Source organism: Harpia harpyja, chromosome 7 (assembly GCF_026419915.1).
Source record: "Harpia harpyja isolate bHarHar1 chromosome 7, bHarHar1 primary haplotype, whole genome shotgun sequence".
In the NCBI taxonomy this organism is placed as follows: domain Eukaryota; kingdom Metazoa; phylum Chordata; class Aves; order Accipitriformes; family Accipitridae; genus Harpia; species Harpia harpyja.
Genome location: NC_068946.1, coordinates 14,529,660 through 14,557,053, shown reverse-complemented (window position 1 = coordinate 14,557,053; position 27,394 = coordinate 14,529,660). Strand labels below are relative to the sequence as shown.

The window sequence follows — 27,394 nt, the reverse complement described above, 5'->3', positions numbered from 1 at the left end:
TCAAGAATTAAAACTGTAGAAATATTTGCCAGGGGAAAAGAAAAAAAAAAAAAGACTCTAGGCACCCCAGCATTTAATTAGATTTGTAGTTGTAGAAGATGACCACTCAGCAACAACAACTAATCATACACAAGTAAATTATCTCAGCCAGCCAATAAATCAAAGCAAGGCAGCCCTTACCCTCATACCCATCTCTTTAACCACTTCCACGCCAGACCCGGCCAATGGCAGCTGGTCCAGCCAGCCCATGCCAGGGCACAGCAAATGTGCCATCGGGGCCAGCTTTTGCAATGCCCTTGTCCTTCTCCCAGCATGGGGAGCCAGTTAAGCAGCAAAGAGGTTCTTGTCAAGCAAGCACCCCCTCAGCTGGGCTCTTTGTTAGGCTGTGCTCAACCTCCCTGGCACTGCTGGCACTTTTATTTTCTCTGTGTGCGTGTGGACGGGCATGCAAGATGGGGATTGGGGCTCCGGTAGCTCTTTGGGATGTGCCTCTCCTCCTGCATTAAAGCAGGGCTTTCTTTGGGTGGGTTGACTGGTAAAACAGAGGATCTCCCTTTGAACTTTTTCTACGATCTGTCACCCTTAGAGGCAGAGGCTTTCGGCATTTAGCGGTAAGGAGGGTTTTCCATTGGGAAGGGGAGGAAAAAACCAAATCATCCTTTCTCCTCAAAAAATGAGGCATGACATCACAGGAAGCAACATCAGGAATCTGGAGACAGGAGAACCTTGGTGGAGGAGGGTGCAAATGGGACAGGGAGGCTTTCGGTACCACTCATAAAAATGTTAAATAAGCAACAACAACTGTTGAGCCCCATCTCTAGCAGAGGGTTTCAAAGAGGCCATTAGATCCCTGATCTCTCTGGACCATCCTCCCCAGGGTCTGAGCCTTTTGGGTGCAAAGTGCGTTTTGATCTAATCCTCTGAACTTGAACCCAGGAAAGGCAGCCCAAATGCTTTCCCAAACCAGCAACCAGTGGGTGTTTGTCAGTGCGCAGGCTTTCATCCTGCCTGTGCTGGGCTCTCCCCAGAAAGGGAGCAGCGGGGCACCTCCAGACCTCCCCCAGGGGCTTCATTTGCAAGCCTTCACGAGAATTGGGATTTTTTTTTTTTTTGTCTTCTGCATTTCAGCCAGGGATGGGAGTTAGGCAGACCCAGTCTCGCACAGCTTGCAGCAGCAATCAGATATCAAAAAGAAAATAACCCTTGTGCCCTGAAATGTATGGTGAGCTAGAAGTGAGCTATAGTCCCTCCTCTTCTCCCCATCTTCTCCTCTCCATCTTTTAACCTTTAAGCTTGGAAAACAAAAGGTGGGGGGGAAAGACAGATGTCTACTGGTTCAGCTTGATATATATTTACTGGAAGAGGTCCAGTAAGCCTGTACTAGCTTTAATTGAATTCCTAATAAGATAGTTTTGCCTTGTTAACTGCCACCCGCAAGAAGCAACTTTATCCATTTCCTTAAGAGATATTAGACCTGCCAAATGCATGCTTTAAAGTGTATGAATTAGGTTTCGGATTAATTTAGCCACCAAAAATCCTCATGCAGTAATTTATGTGATTATGCCTTCAGTTTAAGCTGTTCAGGCCTCCTTTAAAAATAATATGTTTGTGCTTAAATGTAAATAAACCTAACTGCTCAGCTAAGGGTGGGGGAATCATGGCTGCACTGAGGCTCCTGTCAAAAAAAAAAAAAAAAAAATCAGCTGATCCAGCTTGGAAAAATTCAGTAGGGTGGGATGGAGCCAGGGAGAAGCTTTCATGCAGAAAGCAGCATTTTCCATGGCTGGGGGATTCCCCGGTACATCCACATCCAGTGTCCCCAACACCAAGCTCCTTAATGAAATTAATCTGCCAGAGGGATCTTGCACAGCCACAAGCATGCATATTTAAGACTGACCCTTATGGCATGTTTCACATGCACCATGGTGAAATCTCACTGTGTAATATGGCTCATTAGAAGAAATTCCTGGATGGGAGGGGAAGCTCAGAAAAACATGGGGATGTTAGAAAAAACACCAACAAAAAATAAGGGCAGACTCAGGAAAAAGGCAAACAGGTCTATGCTTCCCAACATACAGTTTGCCATCGGTAACAGGGCTGTTTATCTTCAGTTAAGAACAAGAAAGGACTTTAATCCCTCTGCAGAAAGCATGCCTGGGGAGCACTGCGGCACCCCGATAGACCTGTGCCATCACCCCACGGATGCTGTCGGGAGCATGCTCACCCCACAGCACAAAAAACCCACCCTGAATGTGCTCAGGACAGAGAAGCAATGAAACGGCATTTTAATTGTTGAAAGCAAAGCGGTGAAATACAGAGGACCAGCAATGAAACGCTGTTGCTGGCCCTCTGCATTTCACCACTTTCCTTTCGACATCTAACAGCCCCATCCCACTGTGCCTGCCATGCGCCTCTGCCAAGGACGACATATCTATAATAGCACTTATATAAGCGCTGCCCTTTTAAGAAAAAGTTATAAGCTCCTCCCTGGGTGTTCAGAGCAAAGACCCTGGGGGAAAGTGATGCCGCAGGCTGAGCTGCACACATGGCATGGTGCGGGAGAAGCCCCAGCATCCATGGGTGCTTGGCGATGCCACCCACCCCAAGCGCAGGGGCAGAGTGGGATGTCGTCCTCCTCAGGAGGACTGTTGGATATGAGCAATACCCCCTCATATCAGCATCGCTACAGGCACAGCAGGGCTCCCAGGAGAAAAGCATCTGGGGCACAATCAAACTGTTAATCAAAGGAGTTAGAATGGGGAAAATAGCTTTTTCATGTGTCAAAACTGAGCAACTGCCTCCTCATCCCTCTTGCATGCTTCCCACTGGGATGCCCAGCACCACCTCCATGCCACATACACACTAAGTTGCACCCCACAGGCTCCTTTTGCCAATTCTTGTGAGCTTAAGTCTTCCCCCCCCCCCCCAAATGCACAGGCAAGCTTGCCCAGCGGGCTGCAGCACACAAGGCATCAGTGGGTGCCACGGTGTGGGGCGGGTGGCAGGAATTAAGCCCATGCCAGAGCATCTGCACAGAACCAGGGAGTTTTCAGCTATGGCAGTGCCTCTGGGAGTACCAGGGAATTACCACCACAGAAACTTCCCAGTAAGATACCGGGGCATAAAACTACGTGATAAAAGCAGGCCAGATGAGATAATATTGTCTTAAGAAAAAACCCAAAAATCTATTCAGACAACATATTAATGTGTATTTTTATGCATTAGATGAGATGGCTATTCTGCATCTGTTAAAAAAAATTATTTTGCCTGATGAGCTCCGGAAATTTCTAATATCACCGAGTCCTTTTTGCTGCCTCTAATCGCAAGCGCGATGCTTCAGGCACGACCCTGCAATCTCTCCATTCAAAGCGGTCTTCCAGCTCAGTGGGGTTTTATGCACTGAACAACCAGATATTTTGCAAGAGTTTTTTCATCCTTTGCCATGAGAAGGGCTGTTTCATAGATTCCTGTTATTACCAGCATTAAATAATCTTTCTTTTATACCGTATGGGTCTGAAATGTTCGCTGTTGCAGGGGAACTGGAGCGCGGCTGAACATCTGCTTTCTCACCACCTTCTCCGTAGAGACATGGTGAGCTTGCACTTGGGTTTTGATGCAGAGAGGTGGTTCAGAGCACTGGGTTTCGAACCATTCAAGCCGCAGTTTGTGCCTCAAGAGCAAGGGAGATCAGAGAATCCCTTTCCAGCAATCACCTCGGAAATTTTAAAGCTGCACAACCTACTGATCAATACGTCTTGCGATAACTTAATGTGCGCAAAGGAGTAACTCACCACTGGTTTATGCATTCATGCCAGGGAAATTAGTAGTGGAGAGCACCACAAAAAGACCCTGTCACCCTGAAAATATAACTACAGGTACCCCCAAGCCAATGCCACATGCCCAGAGGGCTGGGGATACGGGGTAGCATTTTCAGCCATGAATTTGGAGCTCAAAACACATCGATTTTCAATAGGACTGAGTTAATCTGAAAATTTTACTTGTAAGCACTGTTATTTTGTAAATCAGGCAATACTTTCATTCTTGGTGGGTGGCAAAAGGTACATATTTTAAAGTGGTTGAGGAGCCAAAGGGAAAAAGACGTGGCTTTGAAAATTGTAGCTATTTCTTAGCTGTGAATTATGTCAGAATGAAAGAGAAATATCTGGCTTAAAAAGCAACAGTCTTCAAATATATTTCCATTTTTTGATACTGGTTTACTGTTCTCAAACATATCATTATTGGTTCATTTTCTGCTGCAGTTAGAAAGGTTTTTATAAGTACCACATAATGCCTGAGCAGGTATGAGTAGAAGTCCTGAGTATGTTTTAGATCTGCCCACTCATCCCTGCTCCTACAGAAAATAAACCTCCTGTTTATAGCACATTCGGCGCCGTTTCCTAATGCCATAATTTCACCAGCTGTGCAAATCGGTTGCGATGTATTTTTGTTCCCCAGTGCCATTCTTTCTTAATCTTTCATTTAAATGCTACTACACAAGTTCTCACACACCTCTAGCAACATCTGCATTATTTTAAAATACAAGACCTCTTTCTAGATAGGCAATCCATAGGGTCCCCCCTTGAATTACTCATCCACTGCACTGATCAGTCTGTCCTTCAGCTCTTCATTTCAGTCACATCCTTAAAATTGCACGTACGGCCAAAATACTTCAAAACAAGGGGCTTTTTGGTTGTTTCTGCCATGCCACACCACGCTAGCAGACCCAGCCTGACCAAGAAGCTTGGAGAACCCCAGCGAAGCAATTCCATGCAAGCTTTCCCGTTGTATGCAAACATGCAGCTTGTCCATGCGAGCTGCTGCACCCTGTGCCGCGTGACTCCATTACAAGCCTGTCTTAACATTGTATCTTAAAAAGGTCTTGCAAACTGCATCCTCCCCATGCAAAGGGTGTTTGCCTGTGTTGTTGGCACAGCTGACTTGTCCCTGGTCCTGGCAGGAGCCCCTGGTGCAGACGAGCTATAGGGACCACACAGAATTCCTGCAGCAGGCTGCATGCACGGGGCAAGCTCCTGGGGATGGGGTGGTATCGGTCATGTCCTGGAGCTGAGCACAGCCTTTTTCCATGGGACAAGGCCATCATAGCGCAAACGTGTTTTGGGAGGCAAGGGCCAACACAGCCACGGTGGATGCAACGAGGGAGAGGAAGAGAGGAAAGCTTCCTGGACCTCTTGCAGGGAGCCCAGGCCAGGACTCAATGCCTAAAGCTTTGTAGGGAATTCGGTTGCTGGGACTATTTGGGACACTGGACAGTTTTGAATTGTTGCATTGTGCTTCATAGGTGCAAACACAGCCGATGAGGCACCTGCAGCTCCACAGCCATGGCACAATCAGGGAGGTGACTCAGGAAAATTGTTGGCCCAGTGGTGCAACACACAGCAAGGCTTTTGCCCCAGGCAAGCTCACCACTTCCAGCTGGTTCACTTCTTGCAGGTGTGCACATGAGCTGGCCATGGCATGGGGATGTCCACACCAGGAAAGACAAACCAGCCCTGAACACAGATCCAGCCCAAGCACTCGGCCCTTTGCAGGCACCACTGGGACCCCAGCCATTAACCCTGGTCACCCCCCAGCCCCAGCATTTCACAGGAGGACAGGAGCCCTCGAATTTGGGCTCTCCACCTCCCTGGCTGCCAACATTCCAGCATCACATAGGGATGTAGCACCATCAGGCTTTACCCCAGCAGGTCCAGGAGGCATCAGATGGGGCTGAGAGGCAGATGAGGCTGTTCCTTCCATTTTCATTTTCTTAGGAAACTAAGAAATCAAAAAAAAAAAAAAAAGAAAAACAGCATTTGGCAGCAAGCAGAGGGTGGGACTCCTTGCCAAGGCCTGGACAGCTGTACCTTCTTCACTAGCAAGTTGTGCGATCAGCAAGGGCTGTGCTGAAAGCCAAGAGGAGTTACCATAGCTGCCACATTGCATTTTGCTGATCCTCCCTCTGGGAGACACCTTAAAGAAACAAACCCACCCTAACAGCTACGCCAGCACTCGCACTCTGCCGTTCATCAGAGGAAAACTATGGGTGACCTCTCAGGGTTTGCGTTTTGTGTTGTGGTTTCTCACCCCCTCTTTCCCCAGTCTCCAGTGTTTCTGATCGGAGATGAGGGGACAGGGAAGGAGGAGAGTAGTTTATACAAAACTGTTTTTTCTGTTTTCTGCAGCCTTGCTTGCGTACAAAAAAGCCGCCTGCCCCTCCCATTCATGGCCCCATCAGCACTCCCATGGCTGGACCTTTCCCAACAGCTTGAAATAACCCAGGAAATTGTGCAAAACCCCCGGTGGGTCCGATCCTGCCCAGCTGGAGGCACGCACAGCTCTGCAGCCAGGACCAACCCACAACAGCCTGTGTCCTTGCATTGCAAATCTTGAAGCTTTTGCCTGGTGGGGTCTTAAAAAATAGCAGGAGGGAAGGGTGACATCAGTAGGAGGGAGGGAGATGTGATGAGCAAGGAGGAGCTTTGAGGGGCACTGATGGGCTGTGCCTGGCTCACAGCAGATACCCGCTGGGAGCATTCCTGTGAGTCCCAGGCAATGGCTGGGGGAAACCTCCGCTCCCCTCCCAGCAGAGTGGGTAACAAAATAAAAGGCTCTCAGATTTCTTTTTCAACAGAAAATTATTCTTACTTTTCTTTTGGAGAAAAGCAAGAGACCTCTTTCCAGGTGTTATCCCTGCTCTATCTGTCCCCTACATGACAACCAAGCACTCCCCAGGCTTCAAGATCTACTTTTAAGATCCTCAGTGAAACAACCTTCTGACCACCAAAGCCTTCTTTCACACAGCCTGCCACGTGTATTCCTATTTCCATCACAAAGTTCATTTTCCTTGAAAACATCTCCAAAAGATACTTCCAAGGAACTGTGATTGCTCCAAAGCCATGCTGAGGTACCCAGTCCCCAAACTGTTGCACAAACATCCTGATGATGCACAAACATATTTAGCAGCTCTGCCTATCCTAGCAGCCCCATAATTAGCAGTTTCCCAGGTTCAGAGAGACCTGCTTGATGAAAAAGGTGGAAGGTCACAGGAGCACAGCACAGCTTGCTCCTTTGGCTCTTGCTGACTCAGCATCTTCTGGCACTAGAGGGCAGGATACACTATACTAAAGAGTAAGGTGGGTTTGAGGTTGCATCCAAGGGGCACATCTCATGTATGTCTAACAGGAAGCACACAGCATATCTGGGAGCAGCCAGGAGCTGCCTCACTGCACAAAGCAAGGAGGACCCACATTTTGCACTGAGCACATCCCACAACAGTGATCATGAGAACAACAGTCTCCCAGGTTCTTTAATTAAGAGTCAGAACACCAAATGGCATCAGAGGCACTTCCGCCACATTGCAGACGCAGCTGCCTGCTGCTTTGCCAGCCACGTAATTTAAGGTGAAACGTTTTCCCTTGCAAGGGGCATTCAGTATTCACTGACACTGTGCAGCAGTTTCTGATCAAAAGCATTTGGCAGATCCATGCAGCAGGCACAGACAAGCTAAGCTGCAAGTGCTGTAGCTCAGATTCTTGGAAATAACCTTTTTTCATGCACATCAACCAGCTGATGCTCAGACAGTTGTCAACATACTCTTTCTATATAGAATAACTGTGTTTTTTAAAAAAAAAATCTCATTACTTTCTCTGGTGTGTTTTTCTATGTATATGATTAAAGCTGTACTGTCCTCATCTTAATAGGAGGTTTTAGATTAGCTCCAAACAAAATGAGTACAGGTTTACTCCATTCCTTTATCAATAGCCACTTCAATAAACAACCAAAATTTTAAAAGATTACTCCAAGCCAGTCATGCAGTGCAGTCCTTTCATTAGTGAAAACCTCATAGAATTGGTAGAATTTGTGGTCTAAACACAGGAAAAAACTTCTCCCAAGCCTTCCAGGCCTCCTTGCAGGGAGGCCCTAATCCTGCAACCACGGCATGCCACCCTGCAGCATGGTGGATGCAAATACCCTGTATGTGACTGCAGAAAATCTCGTGGGCTGACAGCCAGGAGCAGCAGGTTGCACCCTGAAGAAGCAATTTTTTTTTACATCACAACTTGTAACACACAATAGCAACTAAATCAATCAGGTTGTACCAGTGTGACAAACCCCTGCCAGGATGCAGCCCGTTTCTACCAGCACCTCAGCAAACATGGTGCAGGCATGGGATGCGATGAGCACCACTGCCAGCTGCTGGTACCCATGGGTCTACCAGAAAGCATCTACCCTTCCCTGAGGAACTGAACTCCTTTAAAATGTAAAGGTTGGGGTGCACGCTAACAATCTGAGCCCCACTGAGGTGCTGTACCCACAGGGCTAGACCCAGCTGTGCCCCAGCAGAGCCAGTTTGCCTAGCAGCCACCACTCAAAATCTGCATTTTAGGATGAGATACTTGAAAACAGCACAGGAGAGCTTTCAGGACCATAATCACGATACTAGGTTAGGAACACGAGAGGGACAAACCCCAAAATATGGCAGTTTCATAAATTTCTTAGAAGAGAATCACCAAGAGCTGCTGAACAGAAGAAGTGTGGGGTTTTGGCTGCAGTTTGGGAGTGGAGATGTCTCACCCTTGCTTTGCTGCTAGGGAAAAAGGGGGGGGGGGGGGGGCGGTCTATAACCGTACACTTGGCTGCTAGGAAACAGGGTGTTTTGCAGGACAGCAAATTAGGAGCCTCTGCAGAGAAGATGGTTGGTGAAGGAGCCCCCACACTTGCTCCCATCTGCTCTGCTCATCTCCAGCCCATGTCACACTGCTGCTTTTGGTGGGGAATGTGCACACCTGTACCCCGAGTGCTATGGGGTGTTGGGGCTGGCTCTGCTCTGGCCAGCTAGCCAAGGTCCCTTGTTAGGGCAGTTTATACCAGAGCCTCAGGGCTAATTGTAAGGACAGCAGCTCTTTCGTTATCCCATGCCATTTGATGCAATGGGGCCAGCAGGCTTTGCTCTCCTTGCACTCATAGCCCACCCTGGGGACACTCATCTCCACTGTGCCCTAAATGAAGGGGCCGGGCTGAATCTACTCCTCATTCAGACCCAACTTGCCCATGCACTTTTGGTTGATGGATGGTGCCTCAGTTTTCCCTCTGAAAAGCGAATGCTAATACTTCACCTCTGAGTGCCTGCTGCCTGCCCACCTTGTAACCTCCACACGAGAGAGGACCTTCCTACAAAAAGTGCCTGTAGAGACATGCAACCAGACTGGTTTTTCTCTGCCCAGCCCTGTGCCTCCCAGCCAGTGCATCCTCCTTGCTGGTTGTCCCCTCACAGTGCAGAACACCCTCCTGGTACCCTGTATTTTTAGGTGCTTTTCACATCCCAGAGGGATCCAACTGCTGCCAAATGGAAACCAGCTCTGCACCGGGGCCAGGCTGAGCAGCCTATCTACAGCAATTTATATGCATTTCACAGCTTCTCATTTCAGCGATCTAAATTGCAGATGTGTGCTTCAGATTTGGAGAGAGACAAAACGGAAGGAAAAAGGTTAAGCAGCTCTGTGAGTCACTCCATTACACGACCTACTGTTGATTTAGAAACCTACCTCAGCAGTAAATACAGAATAAAGTTCTCCAAACTGTTTAACCTTTTGTATTCTGGCCAACAAAACAAATGAGAACAAAACAACCCTCCAGAGTCAGAAAAGCAACAGGTCTGGAAAACCCTGCAGTGGAGTTAGTACCAAGAAAAAAAGTGACCCAAAACAAGTGACCTAAAGATGGGGAAGGGGGGGAAGAAAAAGCGGCAGGCGTGAAAGGCAGAGAGGCAGGCACACGCGCATTAGCAGAGCAGATAATGAAGAGAGCAGGCTGTGCTGCTCTCCGGGAACTGCTCCAGGCAACACAACGCGGCAAAGGCTAGCAACAACTTTCCAGACAAGCGGCAGGAGGCTGCACAGCCGTGGCACAGTGAAAAAAAAAATACAGCCCAAAGCCTGCTCCTGCCGAAGCCAGTAGTAAGACTCTGGTTCAACAGGCACCAGCACCCACTTTGTGCAGGAGAGTGGTTTGCACCCAGACACTCCTTGGAGTTGCACAGGCTCAACAGGTCCATTATAATCCCAAATTATTTATCCACAGGCGGTTTAATTGCTGCTTTTTGGGGCTAGAAGCACCAGGCTGAAGGCACAGGGCATCTCAGCTGTGTAACTCAGGAAGAGCTCAGTGCATAATTGCAAACAGGCATAGCATACAGGTAGACCAGAGCATAGATGGGAGAATTAGCTTTACCACAGGCAGACAAGTCTTACTAAGCAGGCAGAGTATGCGTGCAATGTTGAGGAAGCTCTGCAGAGGGCTGGCACTGAAGACACCGAGCAGTCTGTGCATGGAGGTGTCCTTATCTCAGCTTTGGAAACCCCTGCGAATTTTTGAAGGCAGCTGAACCATACAAGCCCCCAAGATCTTGTTGAATCGGTTTTGTCTTCAAAGCACAGGGTGTAGCAGCGGAAGGAGAGCTTTCCCTGGGATTTGAGGCACTGAGTGGGAGTTGAGAGAAAGGCCAGCATCTGCTGATCTCAGGGTACCACCAGAGGAATACTGCACAAGGATCTCAAGGAGTTCACTTGGGCCAGAGCCATCCCAAGGTCTCCAGTTAAAGTAGAATTGCTAAAAAGCCATGCAAAGTGACCAGGGGAGCCAAGGGGGCTTTAGAGTCCCAACAGTTGCAACGATTAAAAGGAAAACTGATGAGCAAGCATTTACAGCATAAATCAGACTTTCCTTAAATATTTAGGCATGCTTTAAATCAGCAGTGCTGTGGTCCACAAACCACCAGAGATTTTGCAGAGATGGGGATGCATTTTAAAAAAAAAAAAAGTCACCATTATGGTCAGCCCACAGATGTAAAACTCAGGGCAGACACAGAACTGCCTGCATAGTGCTGATGGATAATAATCCAGACCCAAACACCTCTTGGACTAATTTTCTCCTCTGACTTCCTAGATCAGGGATGCAGCCCTCCTCACTTCCATGTGTACAGGAGTGACAACTGCTGTTGAATCCAAGACTGAATTCCTTTGTTAAAAATCACACTGATACCTGGAGCATTTCTCTCCACCTTGCTGTGAAAGCCCTCTTGTGTTTCTGCAGCTTTGAACAGCCTGTGCCCATTCCCAGGCAGTTGCCAGGCCCCACATCAGACAGGAACCGAGACAGGATTTCAGAAACCATACTTCAAGCTCTTTTTGCTAGTTTTGAACTCTTCAAAGATCATGTGTTCAAGCTTTTCCACCTAAAGTCCAAAGACTAGAAACATAGGCTGTTAAAAATACTATATTAATTGATTAAATAAGACATTACATGCTCTGTTAATAGCATCATAAAAAAATTACATGGGATATTAATAAAATACCAATAAAGCAGGGCTAAAGCTAGACATCACAACAGCAAGAGAGGTTTCTGGTGCAGAAAGGAAAGCAGAAAACATCAAGATTTTTGCATTACAGGTGTTCAGCCAGCAGTGTTCCCAAATTGTGGACATTTTCAGATGAGTTTCTGTGCCTTCATCTATTCCTTTTTTCCCCTTTGCTGTAGATCCTAACACACTGGCATTTGCTTGCTACAGATAGCCACAAAACTGCAGGATTCTCCTCCATGCTGCAGCCCCTCCTGAGAAGTAGGACAAGACCTTGGGAAGATGCACCTTTTTGCAGAGTAACTGTAAGAGATGATGCCTGGTGTTGGGAGGGAAGTAGAGGGGATTTAAGCATCAGCTTCCTCCAAGGCAAGACAAACTCACACTGATTACATGGGAGGAGAATTTCATGCTGCTTTTGAAGCCTTTTGCGAGGAGGAGCCTCAGGAAGTGTGATCAGTGATATTATAGAGAGCTGCCGGGAGCACATGTGCTCACATACATCTGCCTATCCTTTGCTGGTATTGAGTTGAGCCTGACAGACAGCAGGGAGCCCAGAACTGGGAGAAGGCACAACACAAAGCTGAGGAAATCAGAACCAAGAGCTAGGATCATCTCCCGTGCTCTCATTTCAGCAGAGGCAAGTGATGGTGCAAAGCATAAATGGAGCAAAGGGAGTTGAGGGGGAGGAAAGAGGAGCAGACCAGAAGCAGAGGAAGCTAAGGGCCTCAGAGACTGAGGAAGAGGCAACAGGCAGAATGAGCAGCTTAAGCTGGGATTTATCAGAAAGGGAGGCTAAGACTGACAAGGCATCACCCTAACATGAGGAGCCTGTTCACAGTGGGGATCTCCACTTTGCTGTGCAGACCACGGCACTGCATCACATGGATGTTGCGGGCACGGTGACTGGGATGAAGAGGGAGCAGCCAGACCTGCCATGAGCATCAAGGTCAAGAAAGAGACAGGCTGGAGGCAGAAAGACTCCCAGGAGCCAGCAACACCCTTTTCACACCTACACATCCTCCAGGGGTACAAAAAACAGGGAAGGAAGAAAGATGTAAACAGGGTTCCCAGAGACTGGTTGCAGGATACTAGGAAAGTATCCCCACTTTCTCTCCCACCCTGGTCCCAACCTTAACCCAAAGTTGAGCTGAAGCCCCCACCAGCTCTCCAACAGGAGCAGTAGGTCCCCAGCTCTTATCTACTACCAAACCTGGGGTAGGTCAAAACTCACCCTGATGGTTTCACAGCTCCCCACCCAGCAAGGAGCCAGGCTGTTTTGTTTGATCATGATTAACATGGTCAAACACCACTGAGTTGAAGCATGATAAAACTATTTCACCCTCACTTAGTGCAAGTGCCCACTCCCCACCAGAGCATCACACTGAACTTGGCCTTCAAACAGCCAAGACTACCTTCCTCTGATCTGTTATTAGGGAAGTGACAAGGTCCGATGAACAGACTGGAGCTGAGAGGTGAGGCCAAAGAGATTTAGGGCCACTCCAGAGCTGAGGTTTTTTTTTTTTTAAAGGTACTAAGTTTCCTTGATCCTTTTGAGAATGCCAGCCTATGTTCCTGTCTGAGATTCTTTATCATCTAGTTGCACTTTGAATCTCTTGGAAAAACTTAAATCCATAACATACAAGACCAATATAAGTAGGGATAAAGCAACATTTTCAGATTTGAAGTATACAGCTGAAGTCCAGAAGACACAAGCTGGTTCAGAACAGCCCCTACGTGTCCTGCTACTGCATTGGCCCAGGCCATCTCCACAGATATTTCTGGTCCCTGGACTAGACCACAGCTCACTTTGCCGGAAAGGCAGCGCACAGGCGTTACCTTGGCTCTCTTGTGCCTAGGAGCAATCCTCAGCCAACAAGATGACTTGGCTGGGTCTCATCAGAGGTGACCCCCTGGCCAGGCAGTGAGCCCCCAAAAGCTAAGCATCTCATCCACAGCCCACACACATGGGAAGATCTTTGCAGATATGGAAGAGTGGAGCAGATTCCCCCAGAACAGGTACAAACCACCAATTTCTGCAGTCAGACCCTAGCTTGTGTAACCAGGCACAGCTCCGCTGAAAGAAATAAACTCAGCTCCTTTCATTAATGGAGCATAGAAGGGAATAGTTTGGATGTTTTAATACCGGAAAAGTCCAAGAGCCCCATCCCCTGGATTTAAGACCATCCCGCAACCAGAGATGAAACAGCCAAGTGAGGTGATGGGAGCAGAACAAGGACATCTCTGGAAGGACAAGCAATGCCAACAGTTCCCCTTAGTCTCTGGCGCTCCTGTGACATGGCACGCTTCAGCTAGCTTTCTTATTCCAGCCCTACCTAGTGCAGGGGCAGCATGCAAATACTTAGAGATGAGCGCAGGTCCTTCCTTCATACACATTAGGTTGCTTTTGCAGCATGCCCTGCACTGGAAGGGAAAGTGCTCTGGTGGAATAACCCAGGAGCCTTTGCCAAAGAGGGACTGAGGGGAGGGAAGGAGAGGAAGAAGAAAGTATTTAATAACTCCCAAATCATTTTTAAAAATTCATTAGCTATTATTTCAGCTGTGTGACCTCCTGAAGGGACTTTGTAGAGGGCCAGATTATGCAGTCAACTAAAAATATAAATAAGTACGGAAAGGGCAGAGATCACTTTGTTCAGCCAAATCATGTGGGATGTCAGGTTAAGTTTCCTGTAGGGTGCATCCGTGCACTTCCAGGAGATGAGTGTGGCCCAACAGCTCCCCCAGTCCAAGGACACCTCCCCAGCCAGCAGGCATGGCACAAGACATGAGTTATTTTCATTTGGGGAGTGCTGATTTCCAAAAACTTCCTGTCAGTCCCACAGGGACAGAAGCATATTGCATTGCTGCAAGGTTTCCAGCTGCAGTTCAAGTGGACTGCAGCTTCAGACATGTTGCAGAGACTAGTTCCCAGCCAGGCACGCTGCTCTGGGAAATTACCTTCCTAGCTGCAGCACTCATACTCAGGTAGGGGAAACTTGTGAGTTCCTTTCCCTTTCTTACTTTTTCCACCTTCAAGGAAAAAGCACGTGCTACAAGAACCAGCCAGTCTCCCTGACCCCATCTCCTAAAACTTCATTGTGTTCAGTCATTTACTGATGTTGATTTAAATAACTGCTGGTTTTAGGGAGCCTTTTAAGTTGAGGAACTGCTGATCCTTAGAAACCTATTCACCTTTCAGGTGAGGATGTAGTAAGAAATACAGCTAATCACATTTGCTAAGAACAAGGGATCAGGTGGAAAAGGAGGGTCTCTCCACAAGGTGTGATGTCTAAAATCAGAATCTCTTTGGTTGTCGGTGGTATCCCTATGGTTGTGCTCCCTAATAGATGAACACCAACTTTACAGTATTACATGTGTGTATATATATGCACACCAATATTTACTGATACAGGCAAGTGCTGTATTATAGGTGCATACATGTGTAGGAGAAGCGTGCAGTGTACATATAGATATGACGAGACACATCTGTGCCTGAATAAGAGTGGCAACCAGAAATTTCAAAAGAAAACAAAACCATCTTTAACTGGTAAAAGGCACAGAGGAGTGAAAAGTGCTTAAATTAAGTCACTACAGATATCTTGTGCTCCTCCATACCCACAGTATATTTAAAGTCTAAATATGGTATCACAGATGATCTGTGTATTGTGTGTAGAACCATGCACACACACTTCTCTAGACAGAGACCAATACTTCCCTGTAATCTACCTGCATTCAGTGTGATTCCATTTCGATCACTAACTGTAACATCCAGCCTCCCTCATGCTTCACAAACATACATGTGCAGATTTAACCTGGGGAATAAGAAACTTAAGGAAACATTTTGCTGTGCTGCAAACATAAGCCACATGTAAAACTCAATTGTACAGAGCAGAAAAGCTGCTCATCATCAGTTGCAAACCCAAGCAGTCAGAGGAGAAGCCCATCAGCAGCATCTTCAGAGCAAACCCCTGATTCACAGGAACACAAGCTTAGCTCAGGTCTGCACATCCTAGGACAGCTTGTGAAATTCGGAGAGGAAAAGCATTGCCAAAGTCAAAGCACAAAGTCTTTGTTTTGAACAGATGCAGAGAGCTCCTCTTCCCCCCTCCCCCCCCTCGAAAGGGGATTGCATCAGTACCACAGTAATACAGGTTATTAGCTCAGTGGGAACCTAGCAGAGTTCAGACTCAAGGGTTCAAACAAGTCCAGCTTGCAGCTGGCAAACCTAAACAAGACCAGCCAGCTGGCTTTGAGCTGAGTCATCCACACTAATTTGGTTGAAAATGTTGACTTAACCCATTCATTTAATGACTGAAATCCAAAAAACCCTGACCACTGTAGACAAGAAAACATACATCTGCCTTTTTCAGAACAACAGGTGGGAAAAGACCATGTAAACCAATTTTCCAAAGCTTTTTCTAGGCTTCTGTGTGCATGCCACATACAAATCAAGTTCTTGGTAGTCATTTGCTAGCCTGTTCTGATTCAGCAGAGCACACTGCACATCCTTAGTGCGTGTGCCAAATCCCACTGAAGTCAGCAGGGCTAACGGCACGCATTAGACATTAGGCATGTGATTAAATACTTCACTAAATGGAGACAAGCTAAGGACACGCTGACTTTTATGCTCCTTTAGCAGAGAGGTTTCCTCTTTGTGTGTTTCTTCCTCCAGGAGTTTGAACTTGCTGGAGTGAGACTGTTCATTCCACTCTGAAAAATAACAGCAAGGGAGCAATCAACTTTGTTTTACCTCTCCTGAAGCCATAAACTCCAGAAGTGTGATGAAAACCTGACATGAGAGCTCTGAAGTAGACAGTTTACTTATAGGAAGCAAACATGAAGCAACAACATAGAAAGCTGGTAGACAGCAAGCAGACTACACCACCTTTGGTGTCCAATCCAAGGTCACCGACACACAAAGTTTTAAAAATTATTAGTTAGTCATTGCAGAGGAAATTAAAACCCTCAGGACATTAGTTTATGGGAGTGCAGGCTCTTGGCACAGAGCAGTGGGTTGGGCAGCTCTCATCCTGGGGAGCTCACAGCACCATCCAGGCTGAAAACAGTGTTGCTAAAGAGGTTGTGAGTAAGATCCTTCCCTCTCCTGCTTCCCACTACTTGCTTGCCCAGCATTACCCACATAACGGTTTCAGGAAAGCCTGTAAAGCAGCCAGCCAACCTCAAGTGGAGTTATAAACAATGATGAGTCTTGGAAAAATGAGTGATTCACAGTTGCTCAGAGCCCAGACAGGGACTGGTAGGATACTGCTATCTCCTCAGAAGACCACACTCCTGAAGTAGGATGGCAACATTAGAAGCCACAGAAATAAAGATAAAATATTTCACCCATGACCAGCCCCAAGGAAGATTCACAGCCCCTGTGTTACTGCCCTCCTCTCCAGAAAGCCCTGCCATTACCTTAACTAGGACCACCCCCCCAGTAGCCACCACAGCCTGAGGTGCACAAACAGAGCTGAAAAACAACACAGACACCCAAGCATTTTTTCAATCAGAGCCAGCCAAGAGGTTTAAAGCAAAGCAAACAAGACCATGCTGAAGCATAGCATATTCAAGCAACAACAACAACCCCTGCCACCCACCCTCTGCAGACTCCAAAACCCCTTCTAGCCATGCAAGTAACCTTGTCACTTGTCCTGCAAAGGTTCCCTCGAGCAAAGCTGTGTTGGGCACCCCCAGGCAGCAAAGAGTCAGCCTTGAGAAGAGGCTAGCAAGGAGATAGGAAGAGGAGAAGAGGTGGTCAGGGCTGCCTATAAATACCAAGGTGGGGGAGGAAGGGGCTCATTAAACTAAAGAGCAGCAGGTGGATGAAAGGACTCAGGCTGAAATCTAGAGGCCTGGTTTTAAGTATGGGCAATGCCATCTGCATGGAAGGTGAAAGCTGTAAAGTTAATGAGAAAGGTTGTACAGTGCAGTATTTGCAGTAAAGGCTGGAAGAAATGTCCCAGGAGAGATGCAGGACCCAGGACGGCTCTTGCCAGGCTTGTGTCCATGTTAATGTAGCTGTCAGGCCATCGAAGACAGAGAGAAAGACCCTCTGGGCACTAGCAGATAATGAATGCAAAGCAAGCTGTGGTCTACCAGCACGCTTATTCAAAGTCACTGTTGTCACTCCCAGAGGCACGGTGTTAGCATCAGTCACGCACAGGGCGCCCAAAAGGCAAATGCGGCTGACCTGGTGTGCAGCAGGACTCCTGTCCCGAGCTGTGCTCGCCCCAGCCCCGCACGTCGGTCGGTGGCTTTCTCGGAAGCACGGCATGGTTAACATCACCGGCACGTGCTGGAGTGCCTTACTCGATGCCAAGTACTTCTTACCCCAACGGGATTGTTTGGCGTATAAAAATGTAACTCCCTCTGCATGAGGGCAACACCCTGTAACCCCAAGTATTTTAAAGAGTTGGACTATTCTTGCCATAAAAAAAGATCAGAGTAGCTTTATTGACTGCAATGGAGTTAAGCCGGTTTATTCCAAGTGAGAATTTGTCCCCTTGACTTCAATGAAGCTGTGTTGATTAATCCCAGATGGAGACCTGGCCTGGTACAATTGCCTCCAAAAGTCCTGGGAGATTAGTAACACATAGACTGAATCACCGCTGTTACTCAGAGCCTGGGTGGTTATCAAAAAGCTGCACCTGCCGCCGCATGAAACGCTGCCGGGCCGGGGCCAAGCAATTGCGATTGCCGACTTCAGGGACCAGGGTGTGGTGATCGAGGGCACATTCTTCAAACACTGCCTCATTCTAGGGGGAAGATGCCAAAGTAGCACCCTTTCCTCGGCAAACATCTGGGAATGTCACCCAGGATGCGAGTCCCGGCTCTGCCAAAACCGGGGCATGATGACATTGAGCACGCTGGGCAAGGAGGCAGAAGAATTCTGCTTCTTCCCTTAAGGGCTTTTGTGATGCTCTGTAAAAATCCGTAAGTGTAAAAAATTGAGGATTAAATCCCCTGAGCTCCAGGGAATCTGCCCCAGTATCTGCTAATTTTGAAGAGCAAACCTGCAGCAAAGGGAAAACTTTCTTCCCTACTCCAAATGCAAAAAACCCCAGGGTCTTTTTTCAGCAATCACCTCCAAGTCTCTCTCAGGGCAGGCAAAGTATTGCTTCCCAGTGTTATAGGCACAAGTGCCATACTTCTTGCGGGGAATGAATCCACTGAAAATTAAAATTGCTTGACTTTCACAGCAGTTCCTTTATTCATGCACACACACATGTGCCCATAGAGAGACGGTGAAGCTGTGCCATGTGTTGCAGTGTGGAGAAACACCAGAATAAACCAGTTCAAAGGTGGGCATTGATTTTTTGGGGGGTCTCAGGTGGTAGAAGCACAGAGTGGACAGTACGTAGCCCATCTCCCCAGCACATTAATCATGTAGAGGCATTATTCCTGGCTATAGGATGCCAATGACTCTCCCCAAATGGATGGCTGGAGTTTCCCCTCTATTTTCCTTTGAGGTTGCATCACGCAGGTCAAGGTGACAACAAAAGGGCTCGGCATTGCGTGCAGAGAAGGCACAGCATCACCGTCAGGAAGAAAGAAATGCCTAAGCTTGCAGTCCGCTTGCTCCAGCTCTGCCTTCCAAGCGTTTCTGAAGTCAGGCATCTGGAGCGTGATGTAATCTGAAGATTGATCAGCAGCAGTACACATACAGCTGTACACATCTGGCCTACAGGTGTTTTGGCTGCTATTTGTCAGTGACTGTATCGAACATTAAAAAGCACCCCGAGTTTGTAAGGCAGTCTTACCTGTCCTGCGGATTGTTCACAGAAGCCCGGGAAATGCCATCGATTTTATGCAAACTGACTCTGCTTTTTAGTGGGTTCCCCCAGGCTTTTTTTGGTTGGTTTTTTTTTGAAGTAAGGAGTTTAAACCATAGATACTTTTAAAGCAAGGTTTTTGTTGTTGTTATTAATTCCACTGGCATTAATCCGTGCAGTTGAGTCAGCTATAACGGATGGCTGCTATCATCCACTTGCTGATTTACTCTTAGGAGTCAATGTTATTACAAAGTCTTTATGCTGCACTGATGAAAAAAAGCTGAGGCTGTTCCTCCTTGTGCTCAACTATGTACAGATACAGCAAGACTTGCTCCCAAAGTACCTTATCTAAACAGAGCAGGGACAGGTAAAGTGGGGAAATGGATAGGAAAGGTCACATCCATGGGGCAGGATCTGCCAGTGCCCTGTCCCAGAACCAGAGAATGATGCTTGTCACTTCCCACAGGGATGCTGCCACTCATGAGGTTTGTAAACTGCAGCTGAATACTTGCAGCATACAGGAAAAATAAGGAGAGCAAGGAAACTGCTGGCTGAGCAGGCCAGACCAAAAGAGTTCCCTTGGAAAAAGAATAAAGCTGCAGAAGTATATATTTATTTTCAGAGAAGGTGTTTTTCCTAGAATTTGTATTATTTTGGCAAGAACACAGTGGGAAGGAGAAAAGGTTTCCCTTTGTCCAATACTCTGCTATTCTAAAATGGGGTGGAAGCAGAAGGGTATTTTTACAGCCCATTTCATATCTCAGTTGTCTTTATCCCTGTAGAGACAGACAGGGACCAGAGACACATTTCATGCTGACTGCCAGCATTGTCAGAACCTGCTGCACACCATGCCCTAAGCCACCGTCTTCACATATTCCCAAGAGGAAGAAGAAACATGTTCCTATCAATATTTCCCTCCCAGATAGTCTCAATCAGCCTACAAGAACATGTTTGTCTTAAACACCAATATATCTTACTTTCCAAACAGCTTAGCACAGATACATGGTCAGTCATCGTAGCCCAGCTAACAGCATAAGTCATTAAGCTGTAACAGGTTGTGCAACTGTCTCAAAAATAAATTAAGCCTTAGCTTGCAAGCTGTATTTGTGCAGGGTAAGATTTGCACATGGCTTTTGCTGTGAGCGTCTCAGTAGAAGTGCATGGCCCATCTATAACAACTTTGCCCTCCTTACCTGATTTCTATGTAACTTATTTCCATCACTTTGGCACTGCTTTGGAGAAGAGCAGGGAGAACCGAGTGCCTTCCCAGAATTGCTTATGGTCTGGCAACAGGAGCCCATGTTGATCTGAGAAGCCAAGAGGCTGGAGGATGGGGGGCTCACGAGGCAGAGGAAGATGCGAAATGACTGCCCTCATCCTTGGCACGAGCCTCATCAGCTTCAGAGCCACTCTTTAAGGACACGTCTGCATCTGTGCTACCTCTCCTCCCCAAGCTCATATATTTCACTTGAGCTGCCCAAGAATAACATCTCATTGCCTGCCTTTCCCCCCCCCTCCCTGCTCCTTTATTCCACACCTTTCTTGTGCAAAGCCAGGCTCGTGTGTGGGTGCCTCTGAGGAGGGGAGCCCAAGGAAACAGTGATGGGTTTTCTCTGTGGCTCCGTTAGTCAGGAGGGCTGGTGGTGGCCTGCTCCCTCCTTGTCCTTCTTTGCCCCCAGCTGGCTTTCCCTGGCCACTTGCCCTTTCATGGGTCAGGAGATGCTGGTGGTGTCCCCCAGTGCCTGTTCTTCTGAGCCACCCACGAGGCAGCTGGGCTGAGCCGAGGACAGAGCTTAGATGGTCCTTTCAAACTGTCGAAGCAGCTCTGCTTTTTCCTGCTCCAACTGCTCATTAGCATCTTCCGCCTTTCAGCAATTTCTAGCCGTGTTTTCAGTGATGTGCTGCCAAGATTTTAACAAGGGGCTCCCACAAACCTACCTCTTCCTCCAGCTGCGACGAACCCCACTGCCCCGCAGACACTGATGCTCGGGCTGTGGAGGAGTGCAGGGCTGGGGGAAATGTTCCTTTGGGGGCAGCTCCTTCCTGTTTAAAGCTTTATTTTTTTTTGTTGTTGTTTAATTTTCTGGCGAGGGAGGGACACAGCACCTTGGAGCCAACATTACTAACTGCCCAGAGGTTGCTTCAGAGAGGCAGGATATAACTCAGAAACTCTGAGCATCCCAGCAGCAAAATGCTTCCTTGCAGAGCTCGCTTCTCCTCCCTACCATGAGGCCAGCCCCAGGTGACTGATTTTATCTGGCCTAGGGCAATCAGCCACAAGCTGAAATGCCAAAGTGGTGGCTTTCTTTAGGTGTTTCAGGGCCCCAAAGGGCAAATTTTTCCATGAGAAGTTGTTGAGCCCACAAGTTTCTGGGTGTGATGGAGGCCATCCCCGCTTTCTGGCATTGATGGGCATGGGTGATCTATGCCGATTTGCATCGGGGCAGAACTGGTTTCCCAGAGGAGCTCTGAGCTTGCAGGTATCTCGCAGGTCCAGGACGGGGCTGCACCAGCCCTTCAGCTTCTCTCTTTGGTGAGAATCTTTCCCTTCTTCTTAAGTGGAAAGGAACTGAAACCCCAAGGAAAGCTCAACAGCTCGGTTATCAGGAGCTAAGGAAAAACCAAGATAAGCTGGAAGAATGGGGAAGCTCATTTTCCACCTTTAAATACAAGCCGGGTGCAAGAAGGTCAGCTGCATGATAGATACCAAAATAGTTAAGCATGGGGCAGTCAAAAGCAGTCAAATAACTGCTGATTAATACATTAATAGATAAGCCCATAGATTATAGATTAATAAAGCAGTTTTTAATACAGGCCATTCTGGTAAACACAGCAATGTCAACTGCACTGGATCCATGCAAGCAAATGGTATCTCATGCACTTCTAAAATGTCAGTTTTCTACATTTTGTTACATTGGGGTTTTTTAATAATAATAAAAAAATAATCTGGTGAAAAGGAAAGAAAAAAGTGACAAATACATTGCAGCATTGTTAAACTGGACTCGAGCACCTTACAGGTCTGGCAGCTCTTCCAGGACAGCACACCCTGACATCTACTCCATAGATAATGTCTATTTAGCTGGGTGGCCATGGGCATCAATGAGCCTTTCTGCAGCAGAGTGAGGGGAAAAAAAAGGGATTTAAAGCAAGATTATTCAGTCATTTCAATCAATATCAGATGCCTGCTGACATTAGACATCTTGAAAACAATTGAATCAATCCACTTCTCTCTGCTGTGGGTAGTTTTTTGTGAGAGGACCACTCACAAGTGCCCTGGATTTATTTCAGATGTGGGTGAGGAACTGGCTTTGGCAGCTGGTCGGGTCCCCAGCCTCGTGGGTATGCTCCATCCTGCTCCGCTGGCCAGGATGAGACACGGCCATGGGCTTTCCCATTGGTTCCTTCTTTTTGGCGTTGTCTCTTTAGGATCTTTTATCCCCGCAATTTTTCCCAGACAGTGAGGTGTGAGCAAGTCATCGACCTTTCTCAACAGTGTGCAGGATGGGCTGGGGAGACAGAGTCTTGGAGGGAGGAGAAAAGGCTTCAATCTCCATTTTCTTATGCCACATCCCCATCAAACAGCTAGTTACACTCCCGATAACAAACCAGGGAGCCGCTGGACACAGGGAGGATGTTTTCCCTTGAATCAGCCATGGACAGATAAATCCTCCAAGGTCTGAAAAGCCTGGGGTAAATTAGATTAGAGGCTTTCCTCTAGATGGCGAGGGGTACATTTGGTGATAGTCGGGGGGGGGGGGGGGGCTGCAGCTTAGGAATGAACAACTGTGAGAGATATGTTTTTAAATGGTTTCCCAGCTGTAAGATTCACATAATTGTGGCTTTCCTTCATCTGGGAGACTTCAAGAGCGGATGGTTGATAAGAGTTCATACCAGCAAAGGCAGAAAAACACAAGCCAGGGTATCTGGTTTCAGTCTGTCTGTACCCACAGCATTAGATCTGATTTTGGCCCTCTCTCCCCTCCCTGCATGTACACAATTATCTGAATTCCTTTCTCTGCTGCTTCCTCCCCTCTGAAGCCTTGCAGACTGGCCCTGCTGCCTTTTCCATCGCTTGAGGGACGGCTGCGCATTCAGGCTCTCTCCTTTCCTGGCCCATGGAGGGGTCTGTGCCACAGCCACAAGGACCAGCACTCCCTGGAGGGCAGAAAGCAACCACGAGGATGGGAATTTATTCCCCATCCCCAACTTTTTAGCCTTTCGTGGTGGGAAATGCCCTAAAAATCAAGGGATTTCTGCTACTTTAAGGTGCCTTTCCTTTGTGCCTCAGTTTCCCCTTTGTGCCTCACCTCTGCTGCTCGCCTCTGGCCATGTTCAGACAGCCAGTTCCCCCAGCCCCTTGCATTGCAGCTGAGTATCCCCAGGGACTATTGCACAAGCAAGTACGGGCTGGTTTCCCAGGCAGATGTGTGGGCAGCAAGGTAGATGTGCCTGAGGACATGACTGAAGCGTTGGTGTCCCACCTCACATTGCCACTGTCTTGTTTTTCCCCACCAAGGCACCCTGTTGCAGTGTGGTCAAGTGGAAGAGGGACCCTTTCCAAAATGCCAGATTGTGGGAATGGCTTTCCAAAATACGGCTCTCCATCCTTCTCAGGGGTTGCCACACACTGGCTTTTACCGCAAGGGAGGGCATGTGCTTACCTGCTTGCAAAGGTCCCACTGCTGCTAAGCAATATAGTATTTTTCCTAAAAAGTTGCAACTTTGTGCCATCCAAACCACAAAAATGTTTTAAATTTCAAATGTACACTACTATCCGTTTTGGCTCTGAGGACAGCTGACAACACCTTAAGATAATTTGAGATTAACCCTTTGGTAGAGAACCAGCCAACGCCGGCAGCAAGTGTAGCTTTATGTACGCTACACGCAGAACAGCATATCCCTTCTTCCTTTGACTTTGCTATAAAAATATTTAAGCATGTATTAAACCATGCATAAACAGGAGCAAAACATGTGCAGGTAGAGTTTTCCCATCCTTAAACAGAAGAGAGACCTGTGTTTCCATAATCACACCTAAAGATTTGACGAATTCAGCTGGAATTCTCCATGTGTTTTGGGTTTTAGAGTCGTTGATACCAGTTCTGTGTAGAAATTTCAGCATGGGAATTGCAGAATTGAAAAGCCTTTGAAAAATTCCTCTGGTGTCATTCTGACATCGTTTTCTGACATCCAGTTTTGACTGACAGAGCAAAAGCTTCTCTACAAACTCTAGAAACAGATGGGGCTGCCTTCAGCTATGGAGCAATTGCTCTTGTTTCGGGTGAAGCAAGCAGAGGGAGGACAGCATCAGGGGAAGAGGATCCTTCGTAGGAGGGCTCAGGATTTGTGGGCATGGCAGGAGAGAGGCAAGGCTGCATGCACAGCCTGTGCTTGGGCATACCTTAACTTCAACTTGCTGCGTGACACAGGTGCTTCTTCAGGCAGGAGGGAGGCAAGACTCATCTCCCAGGGTTAAGGAACCATGCTAATTTGCTAAAATTTGGCCAAGCTCTCTGCTGGGAACACATTTCACCTAATCTAGGTAGAAAATATCTGGTTTGCCCATGTACGTCCCAACTTGCTGGTCATGAGGCCAGCTCCAAGCCAGCTCCTGGCAGCCACCACCTCGGCTCCAACCTCGCATGTCTCTGCTGCTTCACGGTGGCTGCGAGTTTAATGGCGCTGTGATAAAAGCCAAGCCAAAATAACTCCCCGTGCTTCCTGCCTTAGGTCTGCTTCATATGGCTGGCAGAAACACTCAGCCCGTGCATAGTTGGAAGGCAATTTTGGGAGGCTCAGAACTAGGTCAAAACAAACTTAATTTCCTCCAGGTCCAGGTGGGACGCTGCTTTACAAGCTGGGCGATTTGCATGCTGCCTTTCAGCATTCCACCCACTGCCATCCCAGCCTCCAACACAGTCACGGGGAAGCCTTCAGCATTTTTGGAGCACGGCTGTTTTCCACTCTCCCCATGCTCTGAAACAGCTGGACCATTTTTGCCCTGGCTCCAGAAAACAAAAACAATGACAAGAAAGAGGAATCACCGTTGGGCATGGAAAATTTTCAGCTCAGGCAGCGTAAGCCTCAGAAGGTTTTGAGCAGATTAAAAAAAAAAACGGGATGCTGGAAGGCAAAGCATACAAACCTGACTGTGGATATTACAATTGATACTTGCCATATGCTTTTTCTAAATCCGTTGTTCCCAGGACAGCTGGGAGCGATGGTCCTGGGTTCACCCAGTTCAGGAATGATCAAGGTTTAGGGTTGAATTGGGGGTGTTTGGCAGTGAGCACCTCGTGTAGGGACCATGCCCATGATGATGACAACCTCTGCCAGATTAGGTGACTTCTGTGTCCCCAGCAAGATCCTCCTGGGTATCTCAGACCTCTGCACTTCAAGCTGCCACATAGGTCTTAATGGCAGTCACCTTGGCTGGCAAATCTGGGTTGAATTGGGTCACAGAGGTGGGGAAAGAGGAGCATGGGATGCTTGCAGGAGCCCAGGTCGCCTGCCACGGGTTGCATCCAGCCCACTGTCCCAGTAGCCAGGTGAGACAGAGCTCTGATGGCCAGAAGTAATCCAAATTCTGACTTTCTGGCCTGAGAGTCAAGGTGCTGAGATTTGTCCTACCCTCCAGCTTGGCATTTCCTAACCTAAAAAAGAACACCCCAATTTCTGGAGCTGCTTGCTTTGACATTTCAAAAATTCACGCCAGACCATGCTGACCTTTTCTCTCCAAAGGCATGGGGGCTGACACGTGCAGCCCCAAGTCACGTTTTGCATTGTTCGCTGTTGTTTTTCTCCATCCCTGTGCCTACAGGGAAGGATGCATGCAGCGCTGGTGCGGTGGGCAGGCGTACCGGGGGTATGACACAATGCAATAACTGAACTAGCCACATTTATTTATTTTGAAAAAATATTAAGGGCAGCTGCTACTTAGTGCTGACTGAAACATTTTATTGATTTTCTAAAGTGGGAGCGTCCCCTTTTGTGTTGTAACCCAGCATTGCTTGAACCCAGTGGTTGGACTATTCTAGAATAAGTTATCTAATCTAATCTACACCACGTTTTCCTCCCTTTGGTAAATATGTAGAAGGTCTCCAACCCTGAAAGTATACACCTGGGTAACAACCAGAGAGGTCACTGTCTGACTACTCGCTCTGCCCTGTCTTGCTCAGGCATTATCTCCAAGCAGATCCAACTCAACAGGGGACTTCTCCTTCCCCATTCACCCTGTAACATGCCCATAACATCTTACCAGCTATTGTGTAGCATGGACAAGGACCAGTGATAGCCCAAGTAGGCTTTTGTTGTATGTTTCCCTGTATTAATCCTTTCTGGTTATACTCATTTTGGAAGGATGAGTTTCGAGACAGTGGCGATGGGGTTCTCCAGCTGAGTTTGTTCGGTGCTTTCTTGTGGACTGGTTCAATATTTGCTTCCTCAGCACGTGTTTGTTTCCCAGGGAGGAAGATCGCAGAGCTCTTTTGTCGCCCATGCCCAGCAGTGCTTGCTCTGCTTGCATCCTACCTCCTTATCCCAGACAGTACCGCTACTCACCAGCCTGCCTCGCAGCAATGATGCTCCCTGCTCCAAATCTCCACAGCCTGCAAAAAAGCAGCCCTTGAAGTTAACATCCCATTAAAATGAATGTTGTGGGGGATGCTTAAAGAGGAGGTGCAGTCTGGGGAGGGAGAGTTCAAAGGAGGCAAAACACGGGGGCAGGGCTGGTGCTGAAGGCAGCAGAGCTGCTGGGACAACACGGGCTGGTGGAGAAGCTGGCTGAGACTGCTGGGGCAGCCACATGCGGCATCGGTGAGGAGCGTGCCCACTGATGTCCCTCATAAGAAATTTCTTATTGCAATTCAAACTCCTTTCCGCAAGGATGCTTGGTCAGAAACTGCATCCACTCCGGAGGTGCCTGAAGGCAGCATCATCAGCCCATGGGCAGCATGCCCTGCACCGACCCGTTGAGCGGGGCTGGGGTCTCGGCTTTGACCCACGCTGGTTTTTACTTCCCCAAGTTGAAGGGGAAGGGGGGAGGAAACAGTCCATAAACTTCTCGGTGACTGCCGAAATCAGTACCAGCTGGCACAGGGCGAGCAGCTGGTGTGTGCTGCACCACACTGCTGCTCACACCCCTCATCCCTCCACTCACTGCCTGACCCCATCCCCAGCCCCAAACACAAGGCAAGAAGGTGGGCCAGCACTTTCTGGTAGGGATTTTGGTACTGGCTGAAGCCCACATGGAGGGAGAGAGGCTAGG

General features: G+C 47.9%; 1 protein-coding gene and 1 pseudogene across 1 annotated transcript in view; one reads left to right on the top strand and one right to left on the bottom strand.

Moving 5' to 3' along the window:
* Positions 1 to 27,394, top strand: part of TWIST2 (twist family bHLH transcription factor 2) — a 37,674-nt gene that overhangs the window by 5,777 nt on the left and 4,503 nt on the right. The gene's annotated exons all lie outside the window — the stretch shown is intronic.
* The window catches only part of LOC128143768 (uncharacterized), a 50,070-nt pseudogene continuing 40,646 nt past the window's right edge, over positions 17,971 to 27,394 (bottom strand).